This window comes from Triturus cristatus, chromosome 1_1 (assembly GCF_964204655.1).
Source record: "Triturus cristatus chromosome 1_1, aTriCri1.1, whole genome shotgun sequence".
NCBI lineage: Eukaryota > Metazoa > Chordata > Amphibia > Caudata > Salamandridae > Triturus > Triturus cristatus.
In genome coordinates this window covers 377,236,261-377,259,315 of record NC_140579.1, presented here as the reverse complement: position 1 = coordinate 377,259,315, position 23,055 = coordinate 377,236,261, and the positions used below count along the sequence as shown (strand labels likewise).

Genomic DNA, 23,055 nt, shown 5'->3' with positions numbered 1-23,055 from the left:
AAATATTGAGGTTTTCAGTTGCATTTTAAAAGTCTGGTTTTAAGTGGCAAGGCATTCCATATTCAATTCAATTCAATATTTTATTCAAGATTTGGAACTCCTAGGAGGTCCACACAAGCTCACGTGCATAGTATTATAGATAACAAAACATAACAAGGCTCACTTCACATGCCATCATTAAATTTACTGCAGCAACACGTAAACAATTCAACTATGAATGGTGTTTTAAAGTTTGTGGAATAAGGGATGAGATGATAAACAATATCCTGAAAAGTGCATAAACATCAGATACCTACCCGTTCTTATGTTATATAAAACCCAAAATTCTATTTCAAATAAAAAAATTATTAAAATTAATTACCAGGCGAGAAAGTACACAAAGCATCTCCTAAATATGCAAATGTGCAAAAGGGAGTAGATATCAACCTATTCAAGTACAATTTAGGGAATAGCAGCATGGTTACAGAGTAACTAAGCATAGCCCGATCTATGCAAAAAGCCATGCACTAGCAGATAAGTTATGTGCAAAATGCTTGCAAAATTCCACTTCAATTAATTTTGAGGAATAACCGAAAGGTCAGAGTGGGGCATATACTCAACATATCCCTATGGCATTCCATAGCTAAGGGGTCGAATAGGAAAAACACCATCCTCCCAAGCGAGTGCGACGTATAGTAGGTACTTGCAACATCACTTGATTAGAGAATTTTTGCGATCTCACCGGATGATATGCTTTCATTCTGTCCCTCATATATTCAGGACCTCTGCTATAAAATGCCCTAAAAGTTAACACAAGGCATTTGAAATGAATTTGTTGCCGCATTGGAAACCAATTTAGGTTCCTAAAATAATGAAATGGGTTTCTTTCTCAGGAGATTAAGAAACAGCCATGCGGCTGCATTCTCTACCAATCGCAAACGGTTGAGAAGATAGTCTGGAAGACCCAGATATAAATCATTGGCATAATTCAATCGAGATATTGTCAAAGATTATACAATTGTTTTTCTAGTGAATTCAGGAACTAACCTAAGACTTTTTTTAGGCTTTTCTGAAGGGCAAAGCATGATTCTGCGACTGCCTTGACCTTTGGGTCAAAGGAGAGATCTTTATCAAATTGACTTTGAGGTTCCTTACCTCCACCAGCGGGGTAAGAGGAGTGCCATATTCTAAAGGCACTGGACCAGACTGAAGGAGAACATCAACAGAGCAGTACTTCGATTTAGCAGGGTTTAATTCTAAACAACTGCTCTTCATCCTATCAGCTTCTCTCACAAGGCAGGATTGAATGAAATTCTCTAATTCGCTGTTAGCCCCTAAAAAAAACGACATCAGTTGTGTATCGTCTGCATATGACACAACCTTCAAACCGAATGGTTGCATAATATCTGTCTAGGGGGCCATATAGACGTTGACTAGTGTAGGCCTCTTTAAAAGTTGTTATCACATTATGTTACAGGCTATTGACAGATAATCTCACAGTTTATCATGGTGTGTTTAACTGTTATTATTTTTGCCCTGTTGAAATGTGTTGTATATTGTTTTGCAGGGTGTATTTCTCTATATAGTTGTAATGTTATAACTGTGCATGATTGGTGTCAGTTGATGCGCATTATACTAGTGAGGCATGGGTAAATTATAAGGATAATGTTAAAGGGTAAAACCTTCCTAGGTTCACTGCGAAAAGTCATTCCAGATTTCATAGTTTTTATCTGTTTATTATGAAACTTTATAACAGAGCCAGTAGGCCCGACCTACTTATTGTTAAAAGCATGCATTAAAGACAATAGGCTTTAAAGGATGAATAGTTATTACACTGTGTATGTATTTTGTTACATGGAAACACAGATTACCGCAATAGGCAAGGGTTTCAGATTGGTGATCCATCCAAGTAAACGGTCAGGATAGAAGATATGCACTAGAATAGTCCTTGTTAGGCTCTCTTTGGACAGATAGTATTTTGATTTGCCACGTTTAATTTTGTATAAATTCATACATTTATGACTGTATGCCAGATGATTGCCTTGTGGAAAGCCTATGCTCAGTACAATGGGCTGAAGATGCTTTTGGCGACAAGCCAATGATAAAGGCCATATGTCTTACTGTTATTATGAAAAGGTATTTTAAAGACACTAGTCCTCACGTAGGGCCTGATTCACAAAGGGCCTCCACACTCGTACGGAGGCCCTGCAGTAGTGGGGGAGTCTCCATCCTCGGGAATACTCACTGAAGAGATTCCTCCCAGAGTGTGGAGGCCCTTTGTGAATCAGGCCCATTTTGTATACAGTATGAAGGCACTGGTAAAGGCTAGAAGCCTTATTGGTTCACTGTGAAAAGTTATATCAGATTCCTTTTGTTTTTCTCTGGCAGCAGCACAGATCTCACCTTCCATCATTAACTTTAAATATCAGTTCGAAGTTTTGTGTTTCAGAGCAGTTTTGGATGCCTAGGCCAACACTAATCTGCATGGGCTTTTAGGTCCTGCCATAAGGTAATTATAACTCGCTTCCCCGCCATGCACAGCTTTCTCATCAATAATGTATCGTGAATGTTGCCGTGATATCAATGATGTCATAGAAGATATCATGACCGATATAAAACGTGGAGTGATTAGCAGTACATTGCGGGACACGAGTTATAGTTTGCTGAGGGCGCAAGTTCTATCTAGTTTCTTAGAGATACGTATAACCATAACTGCTGAATTTCTACAGTTTTGAGTCTGTAAATTCTGAACTAAACTATAATGTTCCTGTAACCTTTGTTTTTCTTAGTGAATTTCTAAGGTTTTTTAAATTCTATTTTCTAACTATAACTTCCCCGTAACCTTTGCTTTTTGCAGTGAATTCCTATGGTTTTTTTTAAATGCAGAGGGGGGTAGGCTACAGGGCCTGGCATGCAGCTAGGCCTGTGGCTAACCCCATGCATGCAACCAACCCCTCATAAATGAGGAGGGTGACATGCAGCCCTCCTTCTCAGGCCGATTTCTGTCCCAGGGACCCCATCTCTCGGGGCTTGGCCATATTAAGAACGGAGAAGAGGGCACACAGTCCCCCTCTACAGACTAATATTGGCCCAAGGAACCCGATCCCCTGGGGCCTATTCAATTAATAATTAGGGCGAGGACCCCATCTCCCATGCCCAGCCTTATTATGAAGGGGGAAGGTGCACGCAGCTGCCCTCCCCATGCCAATATTGGTCCCAGGGACCCCATCAGCTGGGGCGCAGCCAGTAAATTGTGGGTGCCCTGGAGTCCACCCTGTGCACCCACTGCATATTAAAAAGGGGGAGAGGCGCACACAACTCCTCCTCCCTAAATCAATATTGACCTCAGGGATCCCATCCTCATAATAACTGGGGAGGGCGGCCACACGGCCCCTGTGGCCCCCCTCCCGGGGCCGATTTGGCCCAGGGGACCCCATCTACTGAGGCCCGGCCTTTTAATGAAGGGGGAGGTGGGACCCTGCCAGTAAATGATGGTTGCATTTGAGCCCACCTAGGGCACTCATTGCATGTATGTTAGTGGCTGTGAGGGGAGCCCCAATAAACCCGCGGCCCCAGTAGGCTCCCAGCCTCCAGCGGGAGCCAGCATTTCTCCCGCCCTCAGAGAGCAGCTAAAACTGCTGCTCCCAGAGGGCAGGAGCAATTTGTTCATCTGTTTCCCTGCCAACTTCACTGCAGGCAAGGAAACCGATGAAAAGTCCTCTCCCAGAGGGCAGGAGCATTTTTCATCTGGACCCAATTACGACTTTTTGGCGCAGCGGTGCCACTGCGGTGCAAACTGCCATGCTACCGCTCCGCTGGAGGTTGCCGCTACCTGCCTACCAGATTACAACTTTTTAAGTTTAAGAGTCTGGCAGGCGAGCGGCATGGAAGTTCCATTGCGGTGCCTCTTTTAAAGACTGCGGTGCCTTTGAAAAAGGCACTGCAATGGGACCGCAATACAAGGTTCCTGCACAGCATGAACTTGAGTGTCCATGCCATGCAGGGTAGAAAGCTGGCTCTGTATATACTATACCAAAGTAAGGTATAGTGTGCACAGAGTCCAGGAAGTCCCTTGAGGTATAGCAGAGGCTAAATTATGTAAGTACTAACAGCTCTCTTTGTGGTAATGTGGGCAAACAGTTAGGCTTATCCAGAGGGTGTATTAGGCATTTAATGTATTCACTCAATCAAGGACTGATTACACACACACTCAGAGACAGAATCCAGACCAAATAGGTAAGTATAAAAGAGGTATACTTATGTTTTAATTTAGAACAAAGCAGGACTTGGCACAGGTGAGTAAAATATACTCTCAAATGCAAGACTGTTCAAGGAAATGCAGTTGAGGTTGAAGTTGCAATCGTTTGTATATGCTTTGGAAACAGTTTAATGGACACAGTAATTACTTTCAGATTACACTTTAGTTACTTTTGGTTTACTCTGAGTACTGGGGTGTTATGCCTAGATACCACCCATTAGAATCTCACATTACAAGGTAAGTAAGACTTTTTACATATTTGCTGTTTAGTTCTCTTTTCTCCATCTAAACATCAGTTCAACACATTTTAGGCCGCAAATCTCTTAACATAAGGTACCTATGGGAGAAAATTGTTAGCAGTTCATCAGGTGAGTACATGACTTTACAAGTGAGAGTTTGGGGGTTAGGACCACAGTTCCCCATGGTCTAGATGGGCACTCAAGTTGCACCACCAGCGGCACTGGTGTGGCAAGGTGCAGAGTGCTGGGGCCCACTGTCAGCCAATGGGACTGAGGAGGCCTTCGGTTGGGGACTGCTGACGAGCAGGCCACTCGGATGTGAGAGCAAAGCTCCTGGGGTTAAGGTCAGCACTGCAGGGGCCAATGACCAACACTGTGGCGGCCGGGTACAGGGTGCGAAACTGACGTCGGGATCCTGTGCTTTTTAATGGAGACATTCGGTTTTGCGAAGTTACTGCAGGCTCCGGCAGGCATACTTCCTGAAGCCGACCACTGGCTGGAGAGGTAAGTTGGGATCTTGGGGATGCCTGGACATCATCGGTTGGGCCACCCAAGGCCGTGGGATGTTGGGTGCAGGGGTGTCTTCTAGCGTCGGGTTTTCTTACCGGCTCCAGTCACGGTTGGGGGGACCCCTCAGCTTGAGGCTGCAGGCGTTGTCTTGAGGCTTGAGGGAGGTTGGGGATCCCCGGAAGCCAGGTCAGGATCGCTGGGGAAACCTCCTTGTGGTGTTGGGCCACTCAAACTCGGGCCGTGGGCATCGGGTGCAGAGTAGTGCATTATCGTGGAGTCACGGGGAATCCGGATTCGGGAGGTGAGTCTTTGCTTGAGTAAATCCGGGCTCTGAGGGTTACTGGCTGCTGGACTCGCAGAGGTTCTTGCTGTAAGCAGGTCGTAGACCGGACTGGCCGGTAGGGCTAGGGTCGTAGCAGTTGGTGTCCTCTTCTTCTTCCTGGGTCAGCACGGCTCTTCAGTCCTTCTTCTTTCTTCCTTGAATATGAGGAGGCAAGATTTGGGGTTGCCCCTAAATACTAAATTTATGGGCGTTAAAGGGGTGTGCAGCTTGGGTTGGGTACACCTCATATTATGCCACCCTCCAGTGGGAGGGGGCAGGAGCCTCTCCCTAATTGGCTGAGTACCCCCATCTTCAAGATGGAGAGGACTGAAATGTATGCTTCACCTCGCCTCCCCCACCTTAGGGGTGGCAAAGATGGGCACACCTCTCTTCCTAGCTTGGTTTTCTCACCGATTCTCCCGCCCAAAGGGGGGGCCAGAATTGGTGGGAGCCGGTTGCTGAGGGCAGCAAAAGGCTGGGACAGGGTCTAAAGGTGGCAGGCCTTTGAAGCTTCCCCTTTCGTGGACGCAGTCCATCCTGGGGGCAAAAGCGTGACACCTCTGCCCAGGTTGAGCTTTCTTTCTGGACCCATAGAGTGGGGGCTCTCTACCCAGGGGTCCGGAAAACTGTCTGGTGGTGGCAAATGGCAGGCAGCCATTCAGGAACCCCACCAGGGCTGGTCGATTATCAGGGGCCATATCTAAGATGCTCTATGAGTGCATTTTACATTAAATCCCACACTGGCATCAGTGTGGATTTAATGTGCTGACAAGTTTGCTACCAAATGTCCTAGTTTTTAGTAAAGCCATTATGGAGCTGTGGAGTTCGTAATGACCAACTCCCAGACCATACACTCTTTATGGCTTTACTACACTTACAATGTCTAAAATGGATTCAGACATTGTAGTGGGTGCAGAGCTCATGCCACTGTACCCTCACCTTAAGGCTAGTGCACCCTAGTGGTGTGGTCAGAGGTGTCATCTAGGTGAATATTGAGATCCCCTAATACTGAGAAGTTAGAAGGCGAGCAAGCTAGATTCGCTATGGTTAGAGGGAGCCTCTCTGCACTTCAGCTAAAGCAGAAACTATTTCAACCCACCCACACTAAAGGTCACCTACTCAACCCTGTTTTTAGCAACTGCATCAAACTTATAACAGGAGTGCCGTCCCCACTCCCCTGGTCTGACCACTTCCTGATACCCCTGTCCTGGGACATCCCTGATCCCATCCCCCCACCCAACACGGTCTCCCGCAGGGATCGTAACTGGTCCAAGCTTCCCAGAAAACAAAGGATCTCAGCCCTCAAAGCCACTAGACCTGCTAGCGACCCCAACCCTATCACAGCTAACGAGAAATTTAATCACTGGATCCATAGCTCCCTGGATGATGTGCTCCCCATGAAGCACTCTCAAAAAAACTGCAGAGCCAAAACGTCCCCATGGTATTCCCCCAAACTATGGGAACTTAAACAACACTGCAAAAGGTTAGAGAGGAAATGGAGACTTGACTACTCTGCTCCCAGTAAATCTATTTATAGGGAGGCAATAAAATCTTATAAAGGCGAAATTAAAGCCGCACAAGCGTTCTTCTACGAAGAAAAAATCAACGCAGCCTCTACCTCCCCTAAGGAAATCTATCGGATTGTCAAATCCCTCCTAAAACTGCGTCAGAAACAACCAAACCTGACCGATGCCCATTCCCGCTGCAACAACCTGGGGGACATTTTCTACCAGAAAATGCAAAAAGTTTACTCTGCCTTCACTCCAAATCAGTCTGAACTAGCCCTGTCCCACTCCACTAGCCCAGGATACGGATCATGAGCCACCCTGGAGGCCTTTACCCCTCTTGACCTCATAACCTTAGACCCTATCTTGCACCGGGTGAAATCGGACTTCCCCTTAGACCCTGCATACCCACGAGCTCTGGCACCAGTCATAGGAAACATCCTACCCCCCATCCTCGACCTGCTTAATGCCTCCATCTCCTTTGGTGTGGTCCCCCCGCCTGGAAGTCTGCTATGGTGAAGGCCCTCCTAAAAAAAAAATAACCTCGACCAAGACAACGTCAATAACTACCGTCCTATTTCCCTCCTCCCTTGGTTAAGCAAGATTTTAGAAAAACATGTCAATTCAGTGCTGGTAGAGTTTTTAGAAACTAACAAACTACTAGCTCTCTCACAGACTGGCTTCCGTCCTCAACATGGGACTGAAACCGCCCTCCTCGCAGTAACGGAGGAGGCCAGGAAGATCCTAGATCAAGGGGGCTCTGCGGTGAATATCCTTCTCGACCTAAGTGCCGCATTTGACACGGTAAACCACGACATGCTGATTCATAGACTCGTGAACCCGGGTGTATCAGGCAGCACCATCGCCTTGCTAAAATCATTCCTATGTGACCGCTCGTTCCAGGTCTTTGAAGGTGACGTTGTCTCCACCCGCATGCCCCATAGCTGTGGTGTGCCTCAGGGCTCCTCCCTGAGCACCACACTGTTCAATATTTACATGAGCCCCATGGCAGAGATCGTCCGCCCATTTGGCATAAAAATCATCACATATGCTGATGACACTTAGCTCGTGGTGACTTTAAACCACCCAGATAAGTCACCAAGCAACCTAAGAAACTGCTTAGAGGAGGTCGCCAATTGGATGGAATTCTCCTGCTTAAAGCTCAATGAGGACAAAACCGAGCTCATGCTCCTTGGAAACTCCCCCTCCTTCAACTCGGAGCTACTGTGGCCGAAATGCCTTGGCCCCGCTCCAGTACCCAAAAACCAAATCAAAAGCCTTGGCTTCTGGCTGGACCACTCCCTTAGTTTTAACCATCAGGCAGCAAAATTCTCGGCTATCTGCTACGGCATGCGGAGGATGCTACGTAAAATTCTGTCCCTTCTCCCATTTCAGGCAAGAAAAATCATGGTCCAAGGCCTTATTCTATCGCGCCTGGACTATGGGAACGCCCTATATCTAGGGGTGCCTAAATCAACCACCCGCAAGCTCCAGATAATTCAAAACTGTGCAGCCCGCACGCTCCTCCAGATTCCTCATTGACAATCAGCAAACCCAGCACTAAGGAGCCTTCACTGGCTACCGGTTAAGGAGAGAATCCAATTCAAAGCCCTGTGCATTGCCCATAAGGCCTTCTGGAAGAGTGGGTCGGCTGTCAGCCAATCGTTGATAACTCCCTATCAACCTGGTAGACAACTTTACACTGACTCCCCTTTTGTGAACAACTTCCTCTTGAGAATATGCTTTACGCTGTTTGTATGATCTCTTTTAAACCATTTCCTCCTAGAAATGTACATAATGCAGTAAGAAACTGCTGTTTTTGTAGGTTCCTGTAGATATCTCCACAAGAGAAATCGTCTTTACCTTTCAACTTGGTCCTCCTTAAGACTAGTAGTACGCCTGAGTTTGTGTCCAGCTCGTTGCCAAAAATGTGTAGTAATAAGTCTGTAGCCGAGGTGTAGTTTCAATTAGATTTATTAGTTATAGTTACAAGTTGTTGAGTTCTTGTGATGCAGCCCCACCAGGAGCAGTCTGCCTGCTGCTCAGCCCATACTCCAACTGTCACACTCAAGTATCCAGGCACCCAAGCATTCCATTCATGTACATCACACCAACATTCCATGCATCACATTCACACTGGCTGAGCAGCTAGGGAGAAACCAACAAGATACAATACAGGTTACTACAGTGACACTCCACAAAAGAACAGTGCAGCAAAAGAGTGCCCAATCAAATTCGCGCAGCGCAGACCTCGCTCCCAGTAAGATCGTCGCTGAAGGTGAAAATAGCTGGCACAGTGTTGTACCATTTGTAGATAATTTAATAGACTGGACTGAACGGTTAGCTACACAAATGAGTCCAAGGCCACAAGATGGGTCCTTTGACCCACATGACATGGCGAATGCTGAAGATTGCATTCTGTATGGTGAAGTATGTCGACATAACCATTTTCAGTGTGCCACCACCCCTTTGCATCAGATGCTCCTGATACATAAGGGGCCTGGGGCACCACATTATGCTCCTTGTCCACAAATGGACTAGAAAGACCTCAGAAAACAGTAGCCACTGCTTACAGAGGACCAGGAAAATGAATCAGGGCATTTGAAAAATAAACTGCAAGTATCACCCCGGCAGTAGTGGATGTAAAAAGCATGCTTGGTTCCCTCACAGGGGATGAAACAGACACAGTATTTCAAAATGCTTGAGTTTGAAATGTGACCCTCACTGGTACCAATTGTGATGGGTCTCCATTTGATCTGGTCAGATCTGTAGTATGGGATCAGCTGACGAAAATGTACCTCGATAGGCCAGACATCGGATTCCTCATGACTCAGTCTAAGCAACCAATGAGAATCCTGCACAATACATCAATGGATGAAAGAAAATTGAACACAGGAAGTAGGTCAGTCCTGAGACGTGACAGGAGGTAATGCTGTACTGTTTTATAATGTAGTCAAGAAAAGGTTGCCTACTGATGAGTAGGAGAGCTTAGATAACATAGTGGCACTAGAAGTCAAGTCCTGGACCTAAAAAAGGCACACATAATCCATTTTTGAAAGAATAAGAAAAAATTAAACAGGAAATAACAGAGAAATCAGCAGCTAAGTTGATGTAATAGAAATTAGCGAAGAAAGGAGCAATGGAAGGTGCTGTAGTGGCAGTGGCCACTCAGATGACTGCAATGTCTGTGGGAGCAGTCCCGGGGGCCACCCAATGACAGTACCCGCAACAGCAGAACAATGTAAGGGCACAGGGAAGTAGTAGAGGAGGATGAGAAGGAATAAGAAGAAGTAGGATGGGTCATCCAAGAAGGGATCAGGCATGGTATTATTGTCAGAGGTTTGGGCATTTGATTAAAGACTATAACACAAAGAGATGAAATGAGCAAAAAGGAAGAATGGGATTTTATAGTCAATTAGGTAATATGACAGTACAGCCACAGCAAAATCCACAAATAATATATGTGCCCCAGACACCCTGGCAAAATGTGCAGCCACCTGCAATGCCCCAAGCGCAGCAGGGACTACCTCAGCAGAACTACCAAGCATCCCCCAGGGGGACTCCACTCCAAAGTGGACATGGAGGGGTGGTTGTGAGGAGAGGAAATCCTTTCCAGGCAAATCCTGTTGGAGGATACACACAATGAGGGTGCCCACAGAGTATTTCTATGAGTCCAGTCTTGTCAGTAATGTGCAGGCCAGATGAGGAACCCACTGTGATGGTAGCTGTCAATGACAAGAAGTATGTGTTCCTCATGGATACAGGAGCAACCAAATTGTGTATTAGGGAGCGAGGCCTTCCGATTTCCCACAGATCAATGGACACATAGGGATTCTGTGGGGAAGTTATAAGGGTTCCTTTTACCAAACCGGTGGAGATGGAAGTAGAGGGGAGGCACATTGATGGTTGTTTACTGTTTTTCACAGCTGCCCCAGCTAATCCGTTAGCGAGAGATCTGATGGCCAAATTAAATATGGTCATTCATTTTCAATCAGATGGTACAATGATTTGTTCCACCCCTGGATTCCCATCTTCCAGAATCATGGCACTAATGGTAGATTCATCCACCAGTGAGCAAATCAGAGTATGGCCCAATGATTTAGAGGCATTTGATACAGCAGTATATACCATTAAAGCAGTGACACCAGAGTTACTAGGAAAAGAGGTTGAATTGAAAAAAAAATCCTTTTTACACAACAGGGACAGGACTCTTGCTGCCAGATGCTGAGTTGATACTGCAGATACAAGATTGAAAATAACACCAGATTATGATGTTCTGATAGCAAGTGACCATAATAATGTTTACTGAGCAAGTGTCATATTGCTAGAGCCCGGAAATTTGGCTAGTAAGATACTGGGTTGTTGCAGGGATTCTGCTTATGCGCAGAACTATGCGCAGGAACCCATGCCCTCAGTGAATTGTGGTGTACCAAAAACTCACCTCAGAACCCAGAACCCCTTATCCGGCTAGAATCAGTGTCCCATTCGTTATCCGAGGTTTAGCTCGGCGGTCCCAATGTATAGACAACCCAGAACAAGCGACTTAGTATATTTCTCAGGAATGGTGGGAATCAGAAATACCTTTTCGTAATTATTCTCGTATCAGTCCACAACAGAATAAACAGAGACACGGTAAAAGTTTAAAGAGTTTATTTTATAAACCTCGTGTCCTAAGATGCAGCAGTTTGGCTAACATGAGCAGACAAACGATTAAAATCAAAACCATCAGCATAGTTACAATACCATAGAAAATGAAAGGAGCAATCATACTAAAATGACAGTGGATCTAAGCCACCTTCCTTTCTCTAACACCCTAATAGTATTATTAGACTAATCAAAGGTCTCTAGGCTTGAATGGGAACCCCATACCGTAAAGATCAGCTCAGTGAGTTCACATCACAGGATCAGCTATGCTCTGCTCCTAGGAATGCTCTTCTACCGAATGTAATGAAAACATGTAAAACTGCAATATTAAAAGCACCCGACTTTCAGGTATTTGCAGCTGCATGCGTGTTATGGCTAACTAGTGGGCCGATCAACCTGAACTCAACAACATGCACCGTCTAGCGACCCAGACTGTTTCTTTACACTGTGTACAGACCAAGGTCGCCGCTCACTGTTTGGGATGTTAACAACAGACAGTTCTCATGTGAAGCAAAGTCGAGTAAGCATTTCTCAATTTAATAACATGTGACTACAGTGTCGTGTGCAAAAGCAGCAAAAGCGGCAAGATGGCTTTCTAACATCTAACGCGGTTGTGCTAACTTAGCATTGTACATATGTAGATAACGATCTTCACTACAGGGTGACCAACTGTTTGATGATGACCCCAAGAAAACAGTTGTGGTTTTCCAAGAGGACATATCATTGAGGACAATGTTAGAAGTCAGAATGCCCACACCAAGCAGAATGTTTGATTCAGTAAAGGAAGCAAATCAGTCCCAAATACCAGACACCTTGTGGATTAAGGGTCTCCACGATGTTGGTCGCATCCGCACAGCCGCACATTTCTGGATTACATTGAAGGAAGGCGCCCTCTTACCCAGGGTGAAGCAATATCCCCTGTCCAAGAAAGCAGATTAGGGCATCACCCCTACTATACAGGTGTTGCTGGAACAGGGAGTGATTTACCATGGAGGGTCACCCCGATTTACCCAGTCAAGAACGCTAAGGGTAAAACTTGGCACATGGTTCAAGACCTGCGCACTCTGAATAACATAGTGGTACCTGAATTCCCAATAGTCCCTGACCCCTCCATCATCTTGAAGAATAGTCCTTAGGATGGCAGGTATTTTTCAGTTATTGATCTTAAGAATGCCTTCTTCAGCATTACTATTCATCTAGATAGCCACTATCTGACAGCATTCTTATATTGCGGGACTCAGTACTTGAACTCTCATTTCCCCAGAGGCATTGCGAGTCCCCCAGCAAGTTCAACTGAGCGATAAAGAATGATCTGTAAAGTCTTCAATGTGACAGCACTCTGTTGCAATATGTCAATAACATATTGATTTGTAGTCCCACTGAGCAGCAGTGCAGAAGAGACACTATATTTTTTCTAACCACTCTTGCCTAGAGAGGAAACAAAGTAATGAGAGAGAAGATTCAGTACTGCCAAGAAGTCCAATATTTAGGACAATTACCTGTCAGCATTTAGTGGGAGTGTAGAACTTGAAAGGGCAGCCTACGTCCGCAAAATGACAGAGCTAGAAACTGTCAAAGGAATGCAGAAATTTCTGGGTCTCTGTAACTATGTGAGGCAGTGGGTAGTTGACTATAGCACACTAATAGCCCTCTTGTTAACTGCTATGAAACAGGCAAGAGACAGAAAGGACAGGGTAACATGGACACCAGAGATGAAGGAGGCTTTTCAGAAACTGAAAAGTGAAATAATAAATGCTCCGGTCTTGGGAACTCGGGATTACACCACGGTGTCAGACTAACCAAGCGTTCTTACCTTAAGTCCGCATGGTTGAGTTTCGCAGAGACGTTATGGACCAACTTCCCAGCACCCTACCTTATAACCTGTGTATTCAATTATTCACTTGGGATACGTAGTAGTGTTCAGGCAGGAGGGCCGGATCCTGGACGCTTGAAGAATCTTTGTTGTCGACCTGCGAGGCTACAAGACTCACTATCAGTATTTGCGAGGCAACAAGACTCACTATTAGTATTATCTATGTCTATGTGTACAACTGCTGCCTTTCTTAACACAATGAAATACCCCTTGTTAGTGTACCATTCCTACCTGCGAGCCAAAGTTGTAAGGCGTAGCGTCATGGTGTGTTCTTGTCTAATGGATGTAGTGGTTGGAGTTCAGCAGCAAAGTTATTCGGCGTAGTCTACTCACTAAGCTCTTCTTTGATGGTTATACTAGAAAAACAAACACCTTAATTTGAACCTCATCACACATTGCTGTTTAACACACATCTTGCTATGTATCACTTTGACTATGGTACTTACTACTCAACTTTGTACTGCAACTTCTATGTTCACCACTAGATCTGAAGGTAAAAGGGAAAAAGACAAATACACTTCCCAAACGGAAAACAAATACAATGTTTGAATTACAAAGACAATATTGTAAATGTTAAATTTAGTGTCCTTAGCAGGGTTATGCAGTTCTTCTAGAGCACAAAACGATTTCTGTTTGCAAATTGTTCTTCCTTAAATACTTCTTTAAGGAAAATGTTCCAAAAATTGTTAAAGTCTTCTGTTACACAAAACTCTTTAGTTTTTGCATGCCAATCTTTCTTGTGTAGGGTGCCACAAAAATTAAGCATTGTACTTAACTTTCTTTCTTTTCTCTTCAGGAATGATGTCAAGACAGAATTCGGAATCTGGAATCGAAGCGTAGGAGCGCCGCGTCAGTTTTAGGTAAGCGTCCCTGGAACCAGAAGGCTAAGCACCTTCCAGAACTGGGGTGTGGCTTTAAATAGTTTTGCCACACCTAAGATGGCTGCCACGTCGACGCAAGTACAGCGTAGCGCGACGTTGCTGAGGGCCATTCTTCTTCTCCAGCGCTTCCTTGTGAAAGTGTGTCATTAGACCGGCTCGAGGTTTGCCAGCGTTTCCTTCTTTATTTAAAAGCTGCAACTTCTGATAAAGTAACAACTTAATATTGCTCATAATATTACCATTGATTACGGAAATGAGGCTGTAAACAAATCCTACTGTCCACAAAATTGATAACGAAAGTTAGAAAGTGACAACACCATAATACACGTGTAAATACATTAGCATATATGGTCGTGCTGGTTGCCTGGGAAAGGGGTGGGTATTTTTTGCAATTATTTGGGAGTATAGTATATTTCTCTCCAATAGTCACACTCTATTCCTGGGACTGTCTTACAATATAACTCCGCTTTACATGATGTTGTTCCTGCCACTGCCTTACAATCAACTTGGTGAGGGTAATCATGACAGTACCCCCCCTCGCAAAATCCCTCCTAAAACCATGGGTATAGGTTTAGGTTTATCAGGGCAGCATCTATGAAGTCCTTAAGAAGTCGTGGAGCATTCCTTAAATGAGCCAATGGTTCCCAAGAACGTTCTTCAGGTCCATAACCTTTCCAATCCACAAAGTAATAGAATTTACCATGTACTCCTCTGGCATCAGGTACAGATCGAACTTCGAATTTGGGTATCTATTTTATTTCAATTGGAGGTAGTAGTGGAGTTGTACGAGTCATGGGATGGTAAGGTTTGAGGAGCGATACATGGAATACTGGATGAATCCGATATTTCTAGGTCATTTTAATTTTATAGCTACTGGATTAGTTATTTTTTAATCGAAAATGGCCCAATAAAGCGAGGACTCAATTTCTTATTAGCTTTAAGGCGCAAATGTTACGTGGACAACCAAACCTTATTTCCAATAGAATAAGGTGGTTGTGGGGTGCGATGTAAATCTGCTAGACATTTCTGGTTTTCTTTGGCTTTTGTCAGTTGAAATTGTGCTTGTTGGTGGTGGATGTTAAGGTATTTATATACTCATAAATAGATGGACTAGTTACATTAGATAGTGTCTTACCAGGAATGCTTTTTGGGTGAAACTCCTGAGCACAAAAAAATGATCACATGTTTATTGAAGAATATTCAATATTATTATAAGCGAATTCTAAGGCCTATAAGATGTCTGTCCATTGTTGGTCACAATCTGTTAACATGCAATGTAAATATTGTTCAATTATTTGGTTAGTACGGTCTGTTAAACCATCTTTTTGAGGGTGATAACTGGAGGATGTGCGCCCTTCCATGTTTAATGACTTACTTACATTTTGACAAAAATGGGAAATGAATTGAGGATCTCGGTCAGAAAGAACAATGGAAGGAATCCCATGTAAGTGAATGATATTTTTCATGAATACTTGTGCCAATTCCACTGCGGAAGGGAGTTTTTTTTAATGGTATGAAATGAACAATACGCGTAAAGTGATCAACCACAGTTAAAATGGTATTATAGCCTGTTGTGGTAATGGGGAGTTCTACAATAAAATCAAGAGATACTGTATGCCAAGGTATTTGGGGGTACTGGTAAAGGTCATAATAGACCACTGGGAGCTTGGTGTGTAGATTTATTTTGAATACATGTAGTGCAAGTTTCAACAGAGTTTTGGATATCATGAAAAATGGAAGGCCACCAAAAGCATTGTTTAATTAAATGGTAGGTTTTTATCACTCCTGGATGTGCAGATAAAAGAGAATCATGATGTACTCTTATAACATCGTCCTGTAACCTTTTTGATGGTACAAACAGTTGTTCACTCATCCATAACAATTCGTCTTTCCAAAGAAGTAAAGGAAACAGTTCTTGCCATTCTTGTACTGATTTTGATTTTAGTTCTAACTTTATTTCCTGCACTACATCCTTGTTTGAGATACTGGCTTGAAAACAATGAGATGGAAGAATTGTTTGTGAGGAGTTCTGTTCTACACTACTTGTATCATCCATACCAAAGCATGCTAAAGCGTCAGCTTTGTTATTTTCTTTCCCAGGTCGATATTGATAATGAAATTATAATCATTAAAAAATAGTGTCCAGCGAAGTTGGCGAGAAGATAGAGCCTTAACAGATCGCACATTGTGAAGATTGCGGTGATCTGTATAAATCGTGATTGGATGTCTTTCCCCTAAAAAATAGTGACTCCATTCTTCAAATACAGCTTTTATGGCCAATAACTCTCTATCTGCTATGGCATAATTAATTTCTGCGGGTACCAATTTTCTGGAATAATAAGCTATGGGATGCATTTGCCCAGTGTCTTTATGTCTTTGTGACAAGATGCCCCCTATAGCGAATTGTGAAGCATCTGCTTCCACTATAAAGGGACGAGAAGGATCAGGATGCATGAGTATTGGTGCTGAAGTGAATTGTGCTTTTACTTCCTGAAAGGCCTTTTCTGCTGTGTGATTCCATTCAAACGTAATTCCTTTACAAAGTTATCTGGTAATTGGGATAATTATTTTGGAAAAATCATGGATAAAGCGCCTATAGAAATTTGCAAATCCCCAAAAACTTTGGACTTGTTTAACTAAAGATGGACTTGGCCAATTAAGGACTGATTCAACCTTTTTTTGGGTCCATTTCAATTCCTGTTGGACTAATGATATATAAAGAATGTTTCAATAGTTGTTGTAATATGTGTCGCACTTGTTGTACATATTCTGTTAGAGTTTTAGAATATATAAGTGTATCGTCAATATATACTACACAACAAATATCCCAAAAATCTCTTAACACTTCATTTATCAAAAACTGAAATGCAGCAGCAGTGTTGCAGAGTCCGAAGGGCATTACTTCATATTCAAAGAGACCGAATTTTGTACGAAATGCTGTTTTCCATTCATCGCCCTCGCAGACTCTCTCTAGATGGTAAGCTCCCCGCAAATCAAGTTTAGTGTAAATGGTGGGGTCCTTTATTTGGTCAAACAGAGTGGGTATTAAAGGAAGTGGGTAACGGTTTTTATAGTGACATTGTTTAAGGCACAATAATCTATACACATACGCAATTCTCCCCCTTTTTTGGTATAGAGAAGAAGGGAAAAGATACAGGGGATTTGGAGTGCCTGATAAAACAAACCGTTAGCAAGATATTCGTAGAGGTAAGTTCGTAAATATTAATTTTCGCTCTCTGTGAGAGCGTAGATGCGACTACACGGTAAGGTGGCCCCATTAACTAAATCTATGCGACAATCGTAATCCCTATGGGGTGGTAATATGTTTGCTTCTTATTTGTCAAACACATCAGATAGGTCTGAATATTCCTCGGGAACACCTTCAAGGAGCAATACACTGTTGGATTCTTTTGGGAAGTCATAACCTTGAATTATATGTTTACCTTTAATGTGTTGTAAGCAGAATTTGCAACAAGGGCTAGAGATAAACAACACTGTCTTTTTATCCAATCGATATTGGGGTTATGCTCGACCAGCCATGGTATTCCTAAGGTAAGACGGAATTGTGAAGCATCAATTACATCAAATTTTATGTTTTCACTATGGTAATTAGAACACCTCATAATAAGATCTTCCGTATGACATTGTATCAACCCAGAAGTTCATTCTTTTCCATCTACCGCTCTTACAATTTCTGGTCTAGACTTTGGTAAGGTTTGTAATGCTAACTCTTACGAACTGTGTATCAATAAAATTACCTGTAGCCCCAGAATCTATTAAAGCATCTACTGACCATACATCTGTCTTATCATTTTGTGAATGTAATGTCACATGAATACTTGAAGGATGTGGCTATCAGGGCCACGTGGGTAATACTTACAACCCCCTGCTTTGCCTTCCCAAATGAAGAGCCGGTCAGACAGTGGAAAAATACAACAAGCATTCATTATCATAAATCTCTATAGAGCCCAGTCACAACCTCACACAAAGGAGTGCGTCTAGAGGAGTGACTCCCCAACAAGTTACAGTAAGTAAAAAGGACTTCCCAGCCATCTCTAACCACACCCACCATGGAAAGTTACTGGCCTGGGCTGAACATGAACAATGGAGCACAGAGAGATGAGCTAACACATGCTAGAGGGGAACATATTATCAGGGATACAAGGCCACAGTGCTGAGTTTCAGCATCTCTTAACGTGGGAGCAGAATGAAGTGTGCACAATGGAATGTGAAACAATCTTGTTCTCATTAGCAAGGACAGCTACAACCTTGGGCATGTACACATAACATAACAAAATGCAATGTTCTGCTGAAGCAAGCAATTTCAGTTCTGGGCCTGTCATAAATACAAAATAGGCAGTCTAGCAATGATTACAAAATCCAATATGGAGGCACATTGGTCAAGCAGGCCTTTATCCTGCAGGCGCAACTTAATAGGCCACAAACGTGGACATCAGTGTGGGTAATATAGCCACACACTGCTAACTTAACACAACATTTTCTGTTTTTTTTGTAAACAGAGCAAGATGTCCAGGAAGACTATTGTCATAGGTTTAATGGGCTCCTTAAACCATTAATTAAAAGGTGCCTCAGCTTTATTCAGCTCAATTTCCAGTATTTTATATAGAAAAACAATTACACTCAATTGTGCACGTCGTTAGATGGATAACACTTAGTTGAAACAGTGACATACAATACTCATTTAAATATATACTCAATTGTAATATGTACAACACAAAAGGTTTGTGCAACAGTGACAAAAAAACATACAAATGAGAAAATTCATACATCAAAAGTAACATATATGAGCACAATACTAATTGACCAGTCCTAATTTTACATGTAAGCACTAGGCGGACATTCTCTTTGACTTCTTTGAGCATGGGGCATTCCAATCAGGGGTGTGCCACAAGGGAATCAGTTTATTTCTTCCCCCTCCCAGGCAACACCCATACAAATGTGTGTGATCCCATCTCCCGTCACTGACCATGTCATGAGTGATGTAATATGTGACGTCATCAGCAGTGCATTACGGGCGCGCGAGTTATAGTTAGCTGAACTAACTATAACGGGGGAATTTCAATGGTTTTGTACGAGTGAAAAGTCCAGCTAACTATAACACCCCTGAAACCTATGGTTTTTTCAGTGAATTTTTAAGGTTTTTTAAATGCTAATTCCTAACTACAACGTGCCTGAAACCTATGGTTTTTTCAGTGAATTTCAAAGGTTTTTTAAATGCTAATTTCTAACTATGCCTACAGAGATAGGACATGTGAAGAAATAAGAAAAAACACACAGAAAGAAAAAACAGAAATGCAGAAAGAAGCAACAGAAGTCCTCAAAGACGAAGAAAAGTGCAGGAAGAAGGATAACATGCAGAAAGAACAAACAGAAGAGCAGAAAGAAGCCTTAATGCAAAATCATCCTGTACCCTCAACTTTTCAGACGGATACTGGTGGTAACTGAGTCTGACTAACCAGTCGTAGAGCCAGTGCTATGTTAAAAGACACTCATAATACAGTGAAAACACCTACATACACTACGGAACACTATGCGTTGGGGTCCCCCTGTGATTAGCATGACCTCCTCTGTAAGCCCCTAGTATATAATAGGGAATGGGATTAAAACTACCTCTTAAAACGCGCCACAGGGCGTGTTTGCACACGTCACCTCAGACCCCGTCCCCTCCCTTCCCCACTGTGTAAACAGGCCCTGTGCCCGTTTTAAGTTGGGTGATTAAGTCCCCTTGAATCCTGAGGGTCCCTAGGGTCCAACTAGACCACAGGTACCTCCAGTAAGCGCCACAGAGCTGCGTTGCAGAGAGATGTAAAAAGGGGCACGGCCTAGACCACCTTCTGCAACGCAGCACAGTGGCACTTACTGGAAGCACCTGGTGGGCTAGTTGGCCCCCAGGGTCCCTCAGGATTGAAGGGGAATTATTTCCTCAACTTGAAACGCGCCACAGGGCGTGTTTGCACACGTTAACTCAGGCCCCGTCCCCTCCCTTCACCACTGTGTAAACACGCCCTGTGGCCGTTTTTAGTTGGGAGATTAAGTTCATTTGAATCCTGAGGGTCCCTAGGGTCCAACTAGCCCACTAGGTACCTCCAGTAAGCGCCACAGAGCTGCGTTGCAGAGAGGTGTAAAAAGTGGCACGGCCTGGACCACCTCTATGCAACGCAGAGCAGTGGCGCTTACTGGAAGCACCTGGTGGGCTAGTTGGCCCCCAGGGTCCCTCATGATTGAAAAGGAATTATTTCCCCAACTTAAAACGCGCTACAGGGCGTGTTGCACACATCACCTCAGGCCCCGTCCCCTCCCTTCACCACCGAGTAAACGAGCCCTGTGGCCGTTCTAAGTTGAGAGATTAAGTCCCCTTGAATCCTAAGGGTCCCTAGGGTCAAACTAGCCCACTAGGTACCTCCAGTAAGCGCCACAGAGCTGCGTTGCATAGAGGTGTAAAAAGGGGCGTGGCCTCAGAACACCTGTCTCCCTGGCGCATACTAGAGATACCTGTTGGGCTAGTTGGCCCTCAGGGACCCTCAGTATTGAAGGGGAATTAATTCCCCAACTTACAACTAGCCAGGGGGCGCGTTTGCAGAGTGCTGCAAGGAGGGGGCGTGGCCTCCGGCGCGATGCCGGGCTTTTATTTATTTTATTTTTTTAAGAAGGAGGGATGTGTGGCCCCTCTTCATTTACTAATTTATTGGCCCTGGGGACCCCATCCCCCGGGGCCTGCACCCTAAGTTTTTTTTGTTGAAAAAAATTAATTTGGAAGGGGGCCGTGTGGCCCCCCCTCCTCAGGCCACTTATGGCCCCGGGGACCCCATCCCCCAGGGCCATATATTTTGTTTTTTTAATATATTTATAGAAACACCTAGGACATGCTGGACAAACTGTATGTACCTATCACCATGACGATTTGCATGATATTCATTAAAAGGCGACTATGCATACAATGAATCCACGTGGAATGTATTTACACCGCTAGTGAAGCTCTGACGTGTCTGACGCCCTACCGTGCGTAATCCCGGCGCCCCCGCTGGTGGGTACTCTCCAAGTAGACACCCTTGTCGTTTATTTATACAAACATGGGTAGCTATTGACGGGCACATTTAATACACACGCACACCAAGCCATTCAAAGGGGACCAAACTATGCAAGAAACCCCCCTCATGGTAAATAAAACACACATCCACCGCCGGATGCGTAATACTTTTTATTTTACTCTCTGGAAAGGAGACGAACCTCACTTGAGAGTCACAGCGTGCTCCTGGCTGAGCCCAATGCTGTGTTACACCCACCAGTGCCAGCCGAGTGCCACACACCTCTGTGTTGTATTCCACCAGCTAGTGCGTATGCTATGACACTCTCTAGCCCATATGCACTGTAACACCATCCCGTGAATATGTCATGCCACACTTGCCTTTGCACGGGTTATATTGCCCCATTTAACGTGGCTTCCTCAATGCCTATGTTATAACGCACAGCGCTATACCATACATATTACAATCTGGGATCCATATCTTTGTCACAGTGCATATGCAACGTTACACTCCCCAGCACATATTTTGTAGTACAACTTTAGAGACTAGTTAGGTTACACAACACTGCCCTGTGCATATTACACTCCAAGGCGCATATCGCATAGCACGCGCTAGTGCCTGTGCTATCTCGCGCTCTCCAATGAATCTGTCATTGCGCACAATGTATTGCATATTATATTTCACGCCCGATTCATCTTATATCACACTTTTTGGTACATAGTTTATACCATATACTATATCTAGTTTTCATTTTCAATCGTGCTCTCAGGACTATATTCTATATAACACTGCGTCCACCTACCCTTTTCAAGGGCATTACATTTTGCGATGGGGGGTGGAGGGTCAGGGGGTGTTTCTGCCAAGTGAGCCCGGAGTCACAGTCACAGATGTCCTCTTCTTCCTGAATAAAAGTGAGATTATGCTGCATACTTGTTCATATTTTAAGTAGTTCGCACAGACACACATTTTAAAAACAATAACGTTCCTAATACCCACCTTCTCTGAACAGTTAGCTTGCTGCCCCATCCACCTCCTCCCTATCCTCTGTTGTCTGAATCCATGGACTAGCTTCCTCCCTCCTGCCATGCATGGTCTGATGTGCTGCCACTGCCCTCCATTTAGCATGATGTACCAGTCCACTCCTCCTGCCCTCCATTGCCCAATTCTATGGCCCATCATTGACCTCCTGCTTAGCCTCTGTGCTTAGCTTCCTTCCCCCTATTTTCCTTCCCCCGCTCTCCGATGTCTTTGTGCATGCCCCTGCTCCATCCTTTTTGCCCACCATGTTCCATGGACCTGCCACTCCTATCTACTCTGAGTGTTCTGTTGAACTGCCACTCCCCTCCGACCTGCCTAGGATTGTCAGATGACTGTAACCTGTCCCTGCCACCTCCACCCTGCCTGTCCACATGCCATGCCCCTATTCCCTTCCTCCTGTCCTCCATGGTCCATTTTACTGCCACACCCTTCTGCCCTCCCTAGTCTGTTGTGCCGCAACTGCTCCTCCTGCCTGCCCCGCGTGGTCTTTTGTGAGGCCCCTTCCACTGAACTCTCTTGTCTGTGCCCAGGTCCTGACCCTCCCTTCTATCCTCCATTGTCCTTTGTGCATGCCCCTGCACCCTCCTTCTTGCCCATCATAGCCATTGTGCTGCCACTAACCCTCCCGCTTGCCATGCATGGTCTTCTGTGCTGCCATGGCCCCTCCCACCTTCCCTGTGTGGTCAGCTAGCTGCCCCTGACCCCCTCCCACCTTCCCTCCATGGTCTGTGTATATGCCATCATAGTCTCACTGTTGCTC

General features: G+C 44.4%; 1 long non-coding RNA gene across 9 annotated transcripts in view; it reads left to right on the top strand.

Annotated features, from left to right (window-relative positions):
• Positions 1–23,055, top strand: part of LOC146870241 (uncharacterized) — a 279,741-nt gene that overhangs the window by 211,545 nt on the left and 45,141 nt on the right. For 7 of the 9 annotated variants that reach the window (XR_014970083.1, XR_014970069.1, XR_014970085.1 and 4 more), the window contains one exon: positions 14,127–14,190. This is a non-coding gene — a long non-coding RNA (uncharacterized LOC146870241). Of the gene's footprint in view, positions 1–14,126; positions 14,191–17,347; positions 17,419–23,055 lie in introns of all 9 variants that reach the window. The other 2 variants (XR_014970070.1, XR_014970076.1) reach the window with 1 other exon arrangement.